This window comes from Salvelinus fontinalis, chromosome 6, assembly GCF_029448725.1.
Source record: "Salvelinus fontinalis isolate EN_2023a chromosome 6, ASM2944872v1, whole genome shotgun sequence".
NCBI classification, from domain to species: Eukaryota; Metazoa; Chordata; class Actinopteri; order Salmoniformes; family Salmonidae; genus Salvelinus; species Salvelinus fontinalis.
Window position 1 is genome coordinate 15,090,655 of NC_074670.1, and position 15,650 is coordinate 15,106,304.

The window sequence follows — 15,650 nt, forward strand, 5'->3', positions numbered from 1 at the left end:
AGCTGTTGAGGGAACTGTGGTGTTTTGCTTGGAATAGCATACTGATGCTATCGCACAGGTGGCTGGTGGCACCTTAATTGGGGAGGACGGGCTCATAGTAACGGCTGGAACGGAATCAGTGGTATGGTATCAAATACATCAAACACGTGGTTTCCTTGTTATGAGCCATCCTCCCCTCGCCAGCCTCCTAGTAGTCTGCACTGTAGGCACTTCAAGTAAGCCACTACTCATCTGTAAGTAATCCTACATGGATACAAGAGGCATATCTCATACTTCGTTGTTATATAATTAGTTATTCACTTGAAGTAAAGTGGGATGTGAGTTTAAATGACTACAAGCAGTAGACAGATTTATTCATCAGGAATGTGTGTATGTTTCAGGTTTTGTGATCTATGTTACATTTTAGATGTGTCAGATATTGTTAGGCCCATCATAAGCCCAGGATTAATATATATTTCCAGTGTTGTCTAGTGGCCGTCTTTGGTGATGAATTTGACCAGATCTGCAAACTCCATCATATCGAGCTTGTGATCTCCATTTCCATCATAAGCCACAATGAACTCCTCCAGCAGCTGATCATTCAGCGCCTACAGAGAGAGAGAGACAGAGAGAGAGACAGAGAGAGAGAGAGACAGAGAGAGACAGAGAGAGACAGAGAGAGACAGAGAGAGAGAGAGAGAGACAGACAGACAGACAGACAGACAGACAGAGAGACAGAGAGAGAGAGAGAGAGAGAGAGAGAGAGAGAGAGAGAGAGAGAGAGAGAGAGAGAGAGAGAGAGAGAGAGACTCAGTTTAGTATTCTGCCCTTTCAGCTCAGTACACACACACGCACAAGCACAAGCGCACACACACACACCTGGACCTGGCTGAACTCATTGGAGAGGAGGCTGCGGAGCTGCTCGGTGGTGAGGGATTCTCCGTCTGAGCTGTAGCTGAGGAACAGAGCTCTCGTCATGGGCCTGCTGGAGCCCTGCGGAGTGGCTGGAGGGAGAGGGAGAGGGAAGGGGGGAGACACTTATTGCTCTTAGGAATGTCCATCCTCCCATCCAGCAAAGACAAATACACGAGGAGAGAAAATTGTGTCAAATAAGGATACTATTTTGACTGCTCACTTTTGTCAGTTTGGGCCATGGAGACAAGACAATAAAGAGCCAGCACTGTCCCCAAGTGGCGGAAAAACGTCATTGCAGTAACCTGCAGAAGGCAATAAAAGATATTCAAAATGGGTCTGAAGTTGGGCATGGTTGTCTATGAAACTTCATTGTTAGAAATGTGTGCAAAGATGGACATGAAAGCCCAAGATAGTTGATGAAAAGATAGACTGAGATCACACCACCCAATAACACTCACTCAGACACACAGGTACCAACATACCTAAAATATTTGTAAAACCTCACATAAGATATATAGCTCTTTGACAGAGAGAAATACTTTCGCTTGTTTCACTGTTCCTCTTTTTCCTCTGTCTGTTTTACAGATTAAAACCTGCTCGGTCACTTCAAAGCAAAGTGTTAGTATTCCCCTGGCTGGTGTTCACCTGGCTGGTATTCACCTGGCTGGTGTTCACCTGGCTGGTGTTCACCTGGCTGGTATTCACCTGGCTGGTGTTCACCTGGCTGGTGTTCACCTGGCTGGTATTCACCTGGCTGGTGTTCACCTGGCTGGTGTTCACCTGGCTGGTATTCACCTGGCTGGTGTTCACCTGGCTGGTGTTCACCTGGCTGGTATTCACCTGGCTGGTATTCACCTGGCTGGTATTCACCTGGCTGGTGTTCACCTGGCTGGTATATTCACCTGGCTGGTATTCACCTGGCTGGTGTTCACCTGGCTGGTATTCACCTGGCTGGTATTCACCTGGACCTGGCTGGTGTTCACCTGGACCTGGCTGGTGTTCACCTGGACCTGGCTGGTATTCACCTGGCTGGTGTTCACCTGGCTGGTATTCACCTGGCTGGTATTCACCTGGCTGGTATTCACCTGGCTGGTGTTCACCTGTCTGGTATTCACCTGGCTGGTATTCACCTGGCTGGTGTTCACCTGGCTGGTATTCACCTGGCTGGTATTCACCTGGCTGGTGTTCACCTGGCTGGTGTTCACCTGGCTGGTATTCACCTGGCTGGTATTCACCTGGCTGGTGTTCACCTGGCTGGTATTCACCTGGCTGGTATTCACCTGGACCTGGCTGGTGTTCACCTGGACCTGGCTGGTGTTCACCTGGACCTGGCTGGTATTCACCTGGCTGGTGTTCACCTGGCTGGTATTCACCTGGCTGGTATTCACCTGGCTGGTGTTCACCTGTCTGGTATTCACCTGGCTGGTATTCACCTGGCTGGTGTTCACCTGGCTGGTATTCACCTGGCTGGTATTCACCTGGCTGATATTCACCTGGCTGGTGTTCACCTGGCTGGTATTCACCTGGCTGGTATTCACCTGGCTGGTGTTCACCTGGCTGGTGTTCACCTGGCTGGTATTCACCTGGCTGGTATTCACCTGGCTGGTATTCACCTGGCTGGTGTTCACCTGGCTGGTATTCACCTGGCTGGTATTCACCTGGCTGGTGTTCACCTGGCTGGTATTCACCTGGCTGGTGTTCACCTGGCTGGTATTCACCTGGACCTGGCTGGTGTTCCCCTGGCTGATATTCACCTGGCTGATGTTCACCTGGCTGGTATTCACCATGCTGGTATTCACCTGACTGGTATTCACCTGGCTGGTGTTCACCTGGCCCTGGCTGGTGTTCACCTGGACCTGGCTGGTGTTCACCTGGCTGGTATTCACCTGGCTGGTATTCACCTGGCTGGTATTCACCTGGCTGGTGTTCACCTGGCTGGTATTCACCTGGCTGGTGTTCACCTGGCTGGTGTTCACCTGGCTGGTATTCACCTGGTTGGTGTTCACCTGGGCCTGGCTGGTATTCACCTGGCTGGTATTCACCTGGCTGGTATTCACCTGGCTGGTGTTCACCTGGACCTGGCTGGTATTCACCTGGCTGGTATTCACCTGGCTGGTATTCACCTGGCTGGTGTTCACCTGGCTGGTATTCACCTGGCTGGTGTTCACCTGGCTGGTATTCACCTGGACCTGGCTGGTGTTCCCCTGGCTGATATTCACCTGGCTGATGTTCACCTGGCTGGTATTCACCATGCTGGTATTCACCTGACTGGTATTCACCTGGCTGGTGTTCACCTGGCCCTGGCTGGTGTTCACCTGGACCTGGCTGGTGTTCACCTGGCTGGTATTCACCTGGCTGGTATTCACCTGGCTGGTATTCACCTGGCTGGTGTTCACCTGGCTGGTATTCACCTGGCTGGTGTTCACCTGGCTGGTGTTCACCTGGCTGGTGTTCACCTGGCTGGTGTTCACCTGGCTGCCGCTGTGCTGATAAATTCCTATCACAAACCACCTCTTCCTCTTCCTCCTTCTCCTCCATTTAAATTATAATTCAATTCAACTTTAATTATCATCTCAGGGGTCATCAAGAAAGGCAATTTACACTTTAACTATTCACTAACCATGCAAACTGTATGCTTAATTCTTTTGAATAATAATCGCTCTGTCAGACTGAGTGATTATTATGGTGTTACTCAGTATTTATTATGATGTTACTCAGTGATTATTATGGTGTTACTCAGTGATTATTATGATGCTACTCAGTGATTATTATGATGCTACTCAGTGATTATTATGGTGTTACTCAGTGATTATTATGGTGTTACTCAGTGATTATTATGATGTTACTCAGTGATTATTATGGTGTTACTCAGTGATTATTATGGTGTTACTCAGTGATTATTATGGTGTTACTCAGTGATTATTATGATGTTACTCAGTGATTATTCTGGTGTTACTCAGTGATTATTCTGGTGTTACTCAGTGATTATTATATTGTTACATGCTACAGTCAGGTGTGTCTTGAGGTATTCTGGTGGCTCATTATGAGACTGTGGAACAATGATTGTCAGAACAATGGCTGCCTGGGCGGACACACTGCCAATCCAGTTCTGGCAGTTTGGCGCTTGGCAGCATTTTCACACGTTGACAAGCGCAAATAATACCACTCCTGTTTACCTGGCATTTAAACTGGGCAAAGCCAAGTGCTGAGAGCCATTCCCCACACATATTGTCCCATTAGTCTATCAAAATATGACAACTTTATAATATAGCCCATGCGAGGTCCATCTGGAACATTCTTATATGACAGACATACTTTTGGCATTGTTTGGTCACAGGGAGAGAACACATGAAAACAGAGACAGATGTGTGAGATAGAGAGGAGAGGGAAAGAGAGAACACATGAAAATGGAGACAGATGTGTGAGATAGAGAGGAGAGGGAAAGAGAGAACACATGAAAACAGAGACAGATGTGTGAGATGGAGAGGAGAGGGAAAGAGAGAACACATGAAAACGGAGACAGATGTGTGAGATAGAGAGGAGAGGGAAAGAGAGAACACATGAAAACGGAGACAGATGTGTGAGATAGAGAGGAGAGGGAAAGAGAGAACACATGAAAACGGAGACAGATGTGTGAGATAGAGAGGAGAGGGAAAGAGAGAACACATGAAAACGGAGACAGATGTGTGAGATAGAGAGGAGAGGGAAAGAGAGAACACATGAAAACGGAGACAGATGTGTGAGATGGAGAGGAGAGGGAAAGAGAGAACACATGAAAACAGAGACAGATGTGTGAGATAGAGAGGAGAGGGAAAGAGAGAACACATGAAAACAGAGACAGATGTGTGAGATAAAGAGGAGAGGGAAAGAGAGAACACATGAAAACGGAGACAGATGTGTGAGATAGAGAGGAGAGGGAAAGAGAGAACACATGAAAACGGAGACAGATGTGTGAGATAGAGGAGAGGGAAAGAGAGAACACATGAAAACGGAGACAGATGTGTGAGATAGAGAGGAGAGGGAAAGAGAGAACACATGAAAACAGAGACAGATGTGTGAGGTAGAGAGGAGAGGGAAAGAGAGAACACATGAAAACAGAGACAGATGTGTGAGATAGAGAGGAGAGGGAAAGAGAGAACACATGAAAACAGAGACAGATGTGTGAGATAGAGAGGAGAGGGAAAGAGAGAACACATGAAAACGGAGACAGATGTGTGAGATAGAGAGGAGAGGGAAAGAGAGAACACATGAAAACAGAGACAGATGTGTGAGATAGAGAGGAGAGGGAAAGAGAGAACACATGAAAACGGAGACAGATGTGTGAGATAGAGAGGAGAGGGAAAGAGAGAACACATGAAAACAGAGACAGATGTGTGAGATAGAGAGGAGAGGGAAAGAGAGAACACATGAAAACAGAGACAGATGTGTGAGATAGAGAGGAGAGGGAAAGAGAGAACACATGAAAACAGAGACAGATGTGTGAGATAGAGAGGAGAGGGAAAGAGAGAACACATGAAAACAGAGACAGATGTGTGAGATAGAGAGGAGAGGGAAAGAGAGAACACATGAAAACAGAGACAGATGTGTGAGATAGAGAGGAGAGGGAAAGAGAGAACACATGAAAACGGAGACAGATGTGTGAGATAGAGGAGAGGGAAAGAGAGAACACATGAAAACAGAGACAGATGTGTGAGATAGAGAGGAGAGGGAAAGAGAGAACACATGAAAACAGAGACAGATGTGTGAGATAGAGAGGAGAGGGAAAGAGAGAACACACATGCCCAGGTTCATGTATATTCTCAGAGAAGGAGGAGATCAGGTGTAGCTAGCAGCAGGTGTCTCTTACCTGTATGAGTCTGTTCAGGTGGCACAGTGGCTGTTCAGTGTGTGAGGACCGGAGGTTACCAGAGGGAGTGTGTGTGTTCTATTTAACTACCTGGATACTTCCTGCTCCTTCTCTGTTGCTTTGACAACAGCCACAGAGGCAAGGCTTTGTCTTAAACCCTCACTCCCTTCTCCCTCCCCTTCAAGTTAACTCCACCTTGTGGATCTAGGTGAACAGACTATGGTGATGACTGTACCTAGACCTCCAATAGGCTTAGTGGAGCTTCGATAATAATAATAGCTCCAGTAGCTAGCCCTTCGGTAACTATGGTGATATTTCTGACACATTGCTGCTTTATATTTACTTACCTTTGAGTCATTTAGCAGACACTCTTATCCAGAGTGACTTACATGAGCAATTATGGTTAAGTGCTTTGCTCAAGGGCAATCTATAGATTCTTCACCTAATTGGCTCGGGGATTCAAACCAGAGAGTAGAGGGGTTAGAGAGAATGACATCACTCTACAGGTTCAAAGCGAAGGGGGAGAGAGCAGGGAGAATGTTTCTGAACCGTTGACCACCCAGCCTGACATCTGGACTGAGCTGAAGGTGCTGAGAGACATGGTGGTGGAACAGAGAGTGGAGCTGAGGAACATGGTGGTGGAACAGAGAGTGGAGCTGAGGAACATGGTGGTGGAACAGAGAGTGGAGCTGAGGAACATGGTGGTGGAACAGAGAGTGGAGCTGAGGAACATGGTGGTGGAACAGAGAGTGGAGCTGAGTAACATGGTGGTGGAACAGAGAGTGGAGCTGAGGAACATGGTGGTGGAACAGAGAGTGGAGCTGAGGAACATGGTGGTGGAACAGAGAGTGGAGCTGAGGAACATGGTGGTGGAACAGAGAGTGGAGCTGAGAGACATGGTGGTGGAACAGAGAGTGGAGCTGAGGAACATGGTGGTGGAACAGAGAGTGGAGCTGAGGAACATTGTGGTGGAACAGAGAGTGGAGCTGAGGAACATGGTGGTGGAACAGAGAGTGGAGCTGAGGAACATGGTGGTGGAACAGAGAGTGGAGCTGAGAGACATGGTGGTGGAACAGAGAGTGGAGCTGAGAGACATGCTGGTGGAACAGAGAGTGGAGCTGAGGAACATGGTGGTGGAACAGAGAGTGGAGCTGAGGAACATGGTGGTGGAACAGAGAGTGGAGCTGAGGAACATGGTGGTGGAACAGAGAGTGGAGCTGAGTAACATGGTGGTGGAACAGAGAGTGGAGCTGAGGAACATGGTGGTGGAACAGAGAGTGGAGCTGAGGAACATGGTGGTGGAACAGAGAGTGGAGCTGAGGAACATGGTGGTGGAACAGAGAGTGGAGCTGAGGAACATGGGGGCCAGAAAGACAGCCAGTGAGGGTCAGGCGGTGGAACTGAAGAGAGAGAACTCAGGTAAAGAAGGGTGTTCATGTATAATAATAGCAAATTCGGGATGTAGGGCAATTGGGACTCTAACCCGAGTCCCTGCAAGTGTCAGTCCAACGTCTTAGCCATTACATCAAGAGATCCAAACTTTTGTACTACGGGCACTACACTATGTTTATTGCATGTGGGTTAGCTTCTTTTTCATTCAGTAGAGATTAAAAAGCCTCATGTTATTGTAGTTTGAGACCAGACTGAGTGCCAGTAAGAGCCAGATGGAGGAGCTGAAATGATAGGTGGAGGAGCTGAAAGGAGAGGTGGAGGAGCTGAAAGGAGAGGTGGAGGAGCTGAAAGGAGAGGTGGAGGAGCTGAAAGGAGAGGTGGAGGAGCTGAAAGGAGAGGTGGAGGAGCTGAAAGGAGAGGTGTTGGAGCTGAAAGGAGAGGTGGAGGAGCTGAAAGGAGAGGTGGAGGAGCTGAAAGGAGAGGTGGAGGAGCTGAAAGGAGAGTTGGGGGAGCTGAAAGGAGAGGTGGAGGAGCTGAAAGGAGAGGTGGAGGAGCTGAAAGGAGAGGTGGAGGAGCTGAAAGGAGAGGTGGAGGAGCTGAAAGGAGAGGTGGAGGAGCTGAAAGGAGAGGTGGAGGAGCTGAAAGGAGAGGTGGAGGGGCTGAAATGAGAGGTGGAGGAGCTGAAATGAGAGGTGGAGGACCTGAAAGGAGAGGTGGAGGAGCTGAAAGGAGAGGTGGAGGAGCTGAAAGGAGAGGTGGAGGAGCTGAAAGGAGAGGTGTTGGAGCTGAAAGGAGAGGTGGAGGAGCTGAAAGGAGAGGTGGAGGAGCTGAAAGGAGAGTTGGAGGAGCTGAAAGGAGAGGTGGAGGAGCTGAAAGGAGAGGTGGAGGACCTGAAAGGAGAGGTGGAGGAGCTGAAAGGAGAGGTGGAGGAGCTGAAAGGAGAGTTGGGGGAGCTGAAAGGAGAGGTGGAGGAGCTGAAAGGAGAGGTGGAGGAGCTGAAAGGAGAGGTGGAGGAGCTGAAAGGAGAGGAGGAGGAGCTGAAAGGAGAGGTGGAGGAGCTGAAAGGAGAGGTGGAGGAGCTGAAAGGAGAGGTGGAGGAGCTTAAAGGAGAGGTGGAGGAGCTGAAAGGAGAGGTGGAGGAGCTGAAAGGAGAGGTGGAGGAGCTGAAAGGAGAGGTGGAGGAGCTGAAAGGAGAGGTGGAGGAGCTGAAAGGAGAGGTGGAGGAGCTGAAATGAGAGGTGGAGGAGCTGAAAGGAGAGGTGGAGGAGCTGAAAGGAGAGGTGGAGGAGCTGAAAGGAGAGGTGGTGGAGCTGAAAGGAGAGGTGGAGGAGCTGAAAGGAGAGGTGGAGGAGCTGAAAGGAGAGGTGGAGGAGCTGAAAGGAGAGGTGGAGGAGCTGAAATGAGAGGTGGAGGAGCTGAAAGGAGAGGTGGAGGAGCTGAAAGGAGAGGTGGAGGAGCTGAAAGGAGAGGTGGAGGAGCTGAAAGGAGAGGTGGAGGAGCTGAAAGGAGAGGTGGAGGAGCTGAAAGGAGAGGTGGAGGAGCTGAAAGGAGAGGTGGAGGAGCTGAAAGGAGAGATGGAGAAGCTGAAAGGAGAGGTGGAGGAGCTGAAATGAGAGGTGGAGGAGCTGAAAGGAGAGGTGGAGGAGCTGAAAGGAGAGGTGGAGGAGCTGAAAGGAGAGGTGGAGGACCTGAAAGGAGAGGTGGAGGAGCTGAAAGGAGAGGTGGAGGAGCAGAAAGGAGAGGTGGAGGAGCTGAAAGGAGAGGTGGAGGAGCTGAAAGGAGAGGTGGAGGAGCTGAAAGGAGAGGTGGAGGAGCTGAAAGGAGAGGTGGAGGAGCTGAAAGGAGAGGTGGAGGAGCTGCAGAGGGAGAGAATGCAGCTAACATGAGGCAGCTTCCTTTCATTTGACTATTGTAGTCGGGAAGAGTGTGTTGAATTCATCATTAGTTTATTTGAGCTCTAGACATCAGATCAAGAGCTCTAGATATTATTCCCATAATTCTGGCCCACGCAGCTGAAATGTCAGCCATGGGGACCAGAGTGACTGCCAGCGAGAGAGAGGTGGAAGAACTCAAAGGGGAAGTGGAGGGGCTGAAGAGAGAGAACACAGGTAAGACAAAAACAGACTTTCAGAAACACATTGTATCTAATGTGGTGTGGGAATATGTTCATTTTATGAATTTATCTGACTCAACATACAGTAATTTATAGAACTATTCGTGCTCAGAGAGACCAGAGCTGGCCTTCTCTGCTGGTTTGACTAACTCAAGAAAAGGACCTTTCAATACTGAGACCCAACTGATCTACACCAAGGTCTTCAAACATCGGCAACACCTACAGTCCAGGTACAGGTACTGCTGCTACGTATATGACATTAGTAACAGACACCTACATCACTAACAGGTACTGCTACTACGTATATGACATTAGTAACAGACACCTACAGTCCAGTGACAGTTACTGCTACTACGTATATGACATTAGTAACAGACACCTACAGTCCAGTGACAGGTACTGCTACTACGTATATGACATTAGTAACAGACACCTACAGTCCAGTGACAGGTACTGCTACTACGTATATGACATTAGTTACAGACACCTACAGTCCAGTGACAGGTACTGCTGCTACGTATATGACATTAGTAACAGACACCTACAGTCCAGTGACAGGTACTGCTACTACGTATATGACATTAGTTACAGACACCTACAGTCCAGTGACAGATACTGCTGCTACGTATATGACATTAGTAACAGACACCTACAACCCACATACAGGTACTGCTACTACGTATATGACATTAGTTACAGACACCTACAGTCCAGTGACAGGTACTGCTGCTACGTATATGACATTAGTAACAGACACCTACAACCCACATACAGGTACTGCTACTACGTATAAGACATTAGTTACAGACACCTACAGTCCAGTGACAGGTACTGCTGCTACGTATATGACATTAGTAACAGACACCTACAGTCCAGTGACAGTTACTGCTACTACGTATATGACATTAGTAACAGACACCTACAGTCCAGTGACAGGTACTGCTACTACGTATATGACATTAGTAACAGACACCTACAGTCCAGTGACAGGTACTGCTACTACGTATATGACATTAGTTACAGACACCTACAGTCCAGTGACAGGTACTGCTGCTACGTATATGACATTAGTAACAGACACCTACAGCCCAGTGACAGGTACTGCTACTACGTATATGACATTAGTTACAGACACCTACAGTCCAGTGACAGGTACTGCTACTACGTATATGACATTAGTAACAGACACCTACAGTCCAGTGACAGGTACTGCTGCTACGTATATGACATTAGTAACAGACACCTACAACCCACATACAGGTACTGCTACTACGTATATGACAATAGTTACAGACACCTACAGTCCAGTGACAGGTACTGCTGCTACGTATATGACATTAGTAACAGACACCTACAACCCACATACAGGTACTGCTACTACGTATATGACATTAGTTACAGACAACAACAGTCCAGTGACAGGTACTGCTGCTACGTATATGACATTAGTTACAGACACCTACAGTCCAGTGACAGGTACTGCTGCTACGTATATGACATTAGTAACAGACACCTACAACCCACATACAGGTACTGCTACTACGTATATGACATTAGTAACAGACACCTACAGTCCAGTGACAGGTACTGCTGCTACGTATATGACATTAGTAACAGACACCTACATCACTAACAGGTACTGCTACTACGTATATGACATTAGTTACAGACACCTACAGTCCAGTGACAGGTACTGCTGCTACGTATATGACATTAGTAACAGACACCTACAGTCCAGTGACAGGTACTGCTGCTACGTATATGACATTAGTAACAGACACCTACAGTCCAGTGACAGGTACTGCTGCTACGTATATGACATTAGTAACAGACACCTACAGTCCAGTGACAGGTACTGCTACTACGTATATGACATTAGTTACAGACACCTACATCACTAACAGGTACTGCTACTACGTATATGACATTAGTAACAGACACCTACAGTCCAGTGACAGGTACTGCTACTACGTATTTGACATTAGTTACAGACACCTACAGTCCAGTGACAGGTACTGCTGCTACGTATATGACATTAGTAACAGACACCTACAGTCCACATACAGGTACTGCTACTACGTATATGACATTAGTAACAGACACCTACAACCCACATACAGGTACTGCTACTACGTATATGACATTAGTAACAGACACCTACAGTCCAGGTACAGGTACTGCTACTATGTATATGACATTAGTAACAGACACCTACAGTCCAGTGACAGGTACTGCTACTACGTATATGACATTAGTAACAGACACCTACAGTCCAGTGACAGGTACTGCTACTACGTATATGACATAGTAACAGACACCTACAGTCCAGTGACAGGTACTGCTGCTACGTATATGACATTAGTAACAGACACCTACAGCCCAGGTACAGGTACTGCTACTATGTATATGACATTAGTAACAGACACCTACAGTCCAGTGACAGGTACTGCTGCTACGTATATGACATTAGTTACAGACACCTACAGTCCAGTGACAGGTACTGCTACTACGTATATGACATTAGTAACAGACACCTACAGTCCAGTGACAGGTGCTGCTGCTACGTATATGACATAGTAACAGACACCTACAGTCCAGTGACAGGTACTGCTGCTACGTATATGACATTAGTTACAGACACCTACAGCCCAGGTACAGGTACTGCTACTATGTATATGACATTAGTAACAGACACCTACAGCCCAGGTACAGGTACTGCTGCTACGTATATGACATTAGTAACAGACACCTACAACCCACATACAGGTACTGCTACTACGTATATGACATTAGTAACAGACACCTACAGTCCAGGTACAGGTACTGCTACTATGTATATGACATTAGTAACAGACACCTACAGTCCAGTGACAGGTACTGCTACTACGTATATGACATTAGTAACAGACACCTACAGTCCAGTGACAGGTACTGCTACTACGTATATGACATAGTAACAGACACCTACAGTCCAGTGACAGGTACTGCTGCTACGTATATGACATTAGTTACAGACACCTACAGCCCAGGTACAGGTACTGCTACTATGTATATGACATTAGTAACAGACACCTACAGTCCAGTGACAGGTACTGCTGCTACGTATATGACATTAGTTACAGACACCTACAGTCCAGTGACAGGTACTGCTACTACGTATATGACATAGTAACAGACACCTACAGTCCAGTGACAGGTACTGCTGCTACGTATATGACATTAGTTACAGACACCTACAGCCCAGGTACAGGTACTGCTACTATGTATATGACATTAGTAACAGACACCTACAGCCCAGGTACAGGTACTGCTGCTACGTATATGACATTAGTAACAGACACCTACAGCCCAGGTACAGGTACTGCTGCTACATATCTTCTTATGGCTGCAAGGCAAAGTGTTGAGTAGCCAGTGAAATCGTGCCCATTTCAAACGGCCTCCTACTCAAATCTTGCTCGTACAATATGAATATTATTATTCTTTTTGGATAGAAAACACTTTCTAATTTCTAAAACAGTTGGAATTATTTATCTGAATGAAACAGAAGTCCTTCTGCAGCACTTTTCCTGACCAGGAAGTGAAATGTCAGAAATCGATGCTCTTTTCAACTTGATGCCTATACATGGTCTTGACACTTAGGAGTCTGCTGACACTCTATACGCCTTCCTATTGGTGTAAAGAGGATGTCAGAGAAGAAATTCTTGTGCTCATCTTGTTCTGTGGTGGAAAAAAACCTATTTCTTTGACGTGACCGTCCACTTCCGGTACTCTGAAGGAAGTGGGATTGACTTCTGTTTTGCCTTGCTAACGAACGGCTAACATCTCCGGCTCAAATTTTTTTTGATACATGTGACCATATCATCGTAATGTATGTTTTTTCAATATAGTTTAATCAGATTATTGAAACTTTATTCGGGAGTTTTGCCGTGTTCCGTCCTCTGACTGTGTTTACGTTGGAGAAATTTATGCCACTCGGCTTGTGCCAATGCTAATTGAAGAGGGAAATTTGCCATTCTGAATCGAAACAACGACTCATCTGGACAGAGGACACCTTCTTCAACATTCTGATGAAAGATCAGCAAAAGTAAGACCCATTTTATGATGTTATTTCATATATCTGTCGTGCATGTGAACTGGCCGTGGGCGCCCAATTGTGTCTGTCTATTGTAGCTACGCTAATATAGTGATACATTTTGTTTTCGCTGTAAAACATTTAATAAATCGGAAATATTGTTTGGAATCACAAGATGCCTGTCTTTCAATTGCTGCAGACTATGTATTTTTCAGAAATGTTTTATGATGAGTAATTAGCTATTTGACGTTGGTGTCTGTAAATATTATGGCTGCTTTCGGTGCAATTTCGGATTGTAGCTGAAATGTAAACTATGGTTTATACATGAAATATGCAAATTTTTCTAACAAAACATATGCTATACAATAAATATGTTATAAGACTGTCATCTGATGAATTTGTTTCTTGGTTAGTGGCTATTTATATCTTTATTTGGTCGAATTTGTGACAGCACCTGACGGAGTAAGAAACTGATGGAGTTAGAAAAGTTGTGTCTTTTGCTAACGTGGTTAGCTAATAGATTTACATATTTTGTCTTCCCTGTAAAACATTTTAAAAATCGGACATGTTGGCTTGATTCACAAGATGTGCACCTTTCATCTGGTGTCTTGGACTTGTTAATGTGTGAAAGTTAAATATTAAAAAAAAATGTTTTGGGCATTTCGCGCCCTGCACTTTGAGCTGGCTGTTGTCATAAGTGTACCGGTGTCGGGCCGCCCCCGTAAAAGGATATATGACATTAGTAACAGACACCTACAGTCCAGTGACAGGTACTGCTGCTACGTATATGACATTAGTAACAGTCACCTACAGTCCAGTGACAGGTACTGCTACTACGTATATGACATTAGTAACAGACACCTACATCACTAACAGGTACTGCTGCTACGTATATGACATTAGTAACAGACACCTACAACCCACATACAGGTACTGCTACTACGTATATGACATTAGTAACAGACACCTACAGTCCAGTGACAGGTACTGCTACTACGTATATGACATTAGTAACAGACACCTACAGTCCAGTGACAGGTACTGCTGCTACGTATATGACATTAGTAACAGACACCTACATCCCAATGACAGGTACTGCTACTATGTATATGACATTAGTAACAGACACCTACAGCCCAGGTACAGGTACTGCTGCTACGTATATGACATTAGTAACAGACACCTACAACCCACATACAGGTACTGCTACTATGTATATGACATTAGTAACAGACACCTACAGCCCAGGTACAGGTACTGCTGCTACGTATATGACATTAGTAACAGACACCTACATCCCAGTGACAGGTACTGCTACTATGTATATGACATTAGTAACAGACACCTACAGCCCAGGTACAGGTACTGCTACTATGTATATGACATTAGTAACAGACACCTACATCCCAGGTACAGGTACTGCTACTACGTATATGACATAGTAACAGACACCTACAGTCCAGGTACAGGTACTGCTGCTACGTATATGACATTAGTAACAGACACCTACAGTCCAGTGACAGGTACTGCTGCTACGTATATGACATTAGTAACAGACACCTACAGTCCAGTGACAGGTACTGCTGCTACGTATATGACATAGTAACAGACACCTACAGTCCAGGTACAGGTACTGCTGCTACGTATATGACATTAGTAACAGACACCTACATCACTAACAGGTACTGCTGCTACGTATATGACATTAGTAACAGACACCTACATCACTAACAGGCTGCTCCAGTGTTCATGAGAGACAGTGTTATTCTCTCCCTGCAGATGTCTTCACAGTCCCATTGAGAGGAGGTCACTACTTCAGATTCTCTGGCATGGACGTCTGCACATCGCCATATATGGGTGTATCCTTATTTAAGAATAAGCAGCATGAAATATTGTCAAATCAGTAGAATAGCCAGGTAGGGCATCAGTATGTATCTAATGCAGTGATTCTGCAGGAGGGGGACTTAATCTACATGTACCTTCCCTCAGGCTATGGTCTCTATGAAGATTCAAATAAACGTTGCTCCTTCAGTGGCTTCCTGCTCTTCCCTATGTGAGGCCAGAGAGAACCAAACAAAAGCTGTGATGAAATCAGACGCTGAATCAGAGTTCAAAGAGCCATGAATTTTCTCATAACGACCCGTCCATTCAACGTGATGTAATAACTAATGACCAGTGTCTTCTGTTCTATGTTCTAAATTTGACTTCATTTTCCAGATGATGACAGAAGTATGCAGGGTTGTTGAATGGCCCAGTGATTCCTCTCCCTGTCTGGTCCTCAACACTGATATGTGCTAGTTCCTGAAATAGAACATCATCCACATAACACCTCA

At 46.2% G+C, this 15,650-nt stretch overlaps 1 pseudogene; it reads left to right on the plus strand.

Annotated features, from left to right (window-relative positions):
* Positions 1–7,065: 7,065 nt before the first annotated feature.
* On the plus strand, positions 7,066–15,375 carry LOC129856801 (complement C1q-like protein 2; annotated as a pseudogene).
* The last annotated feature ends 275 nt before the right edge of the window (positions 15,376–15,650 follow it).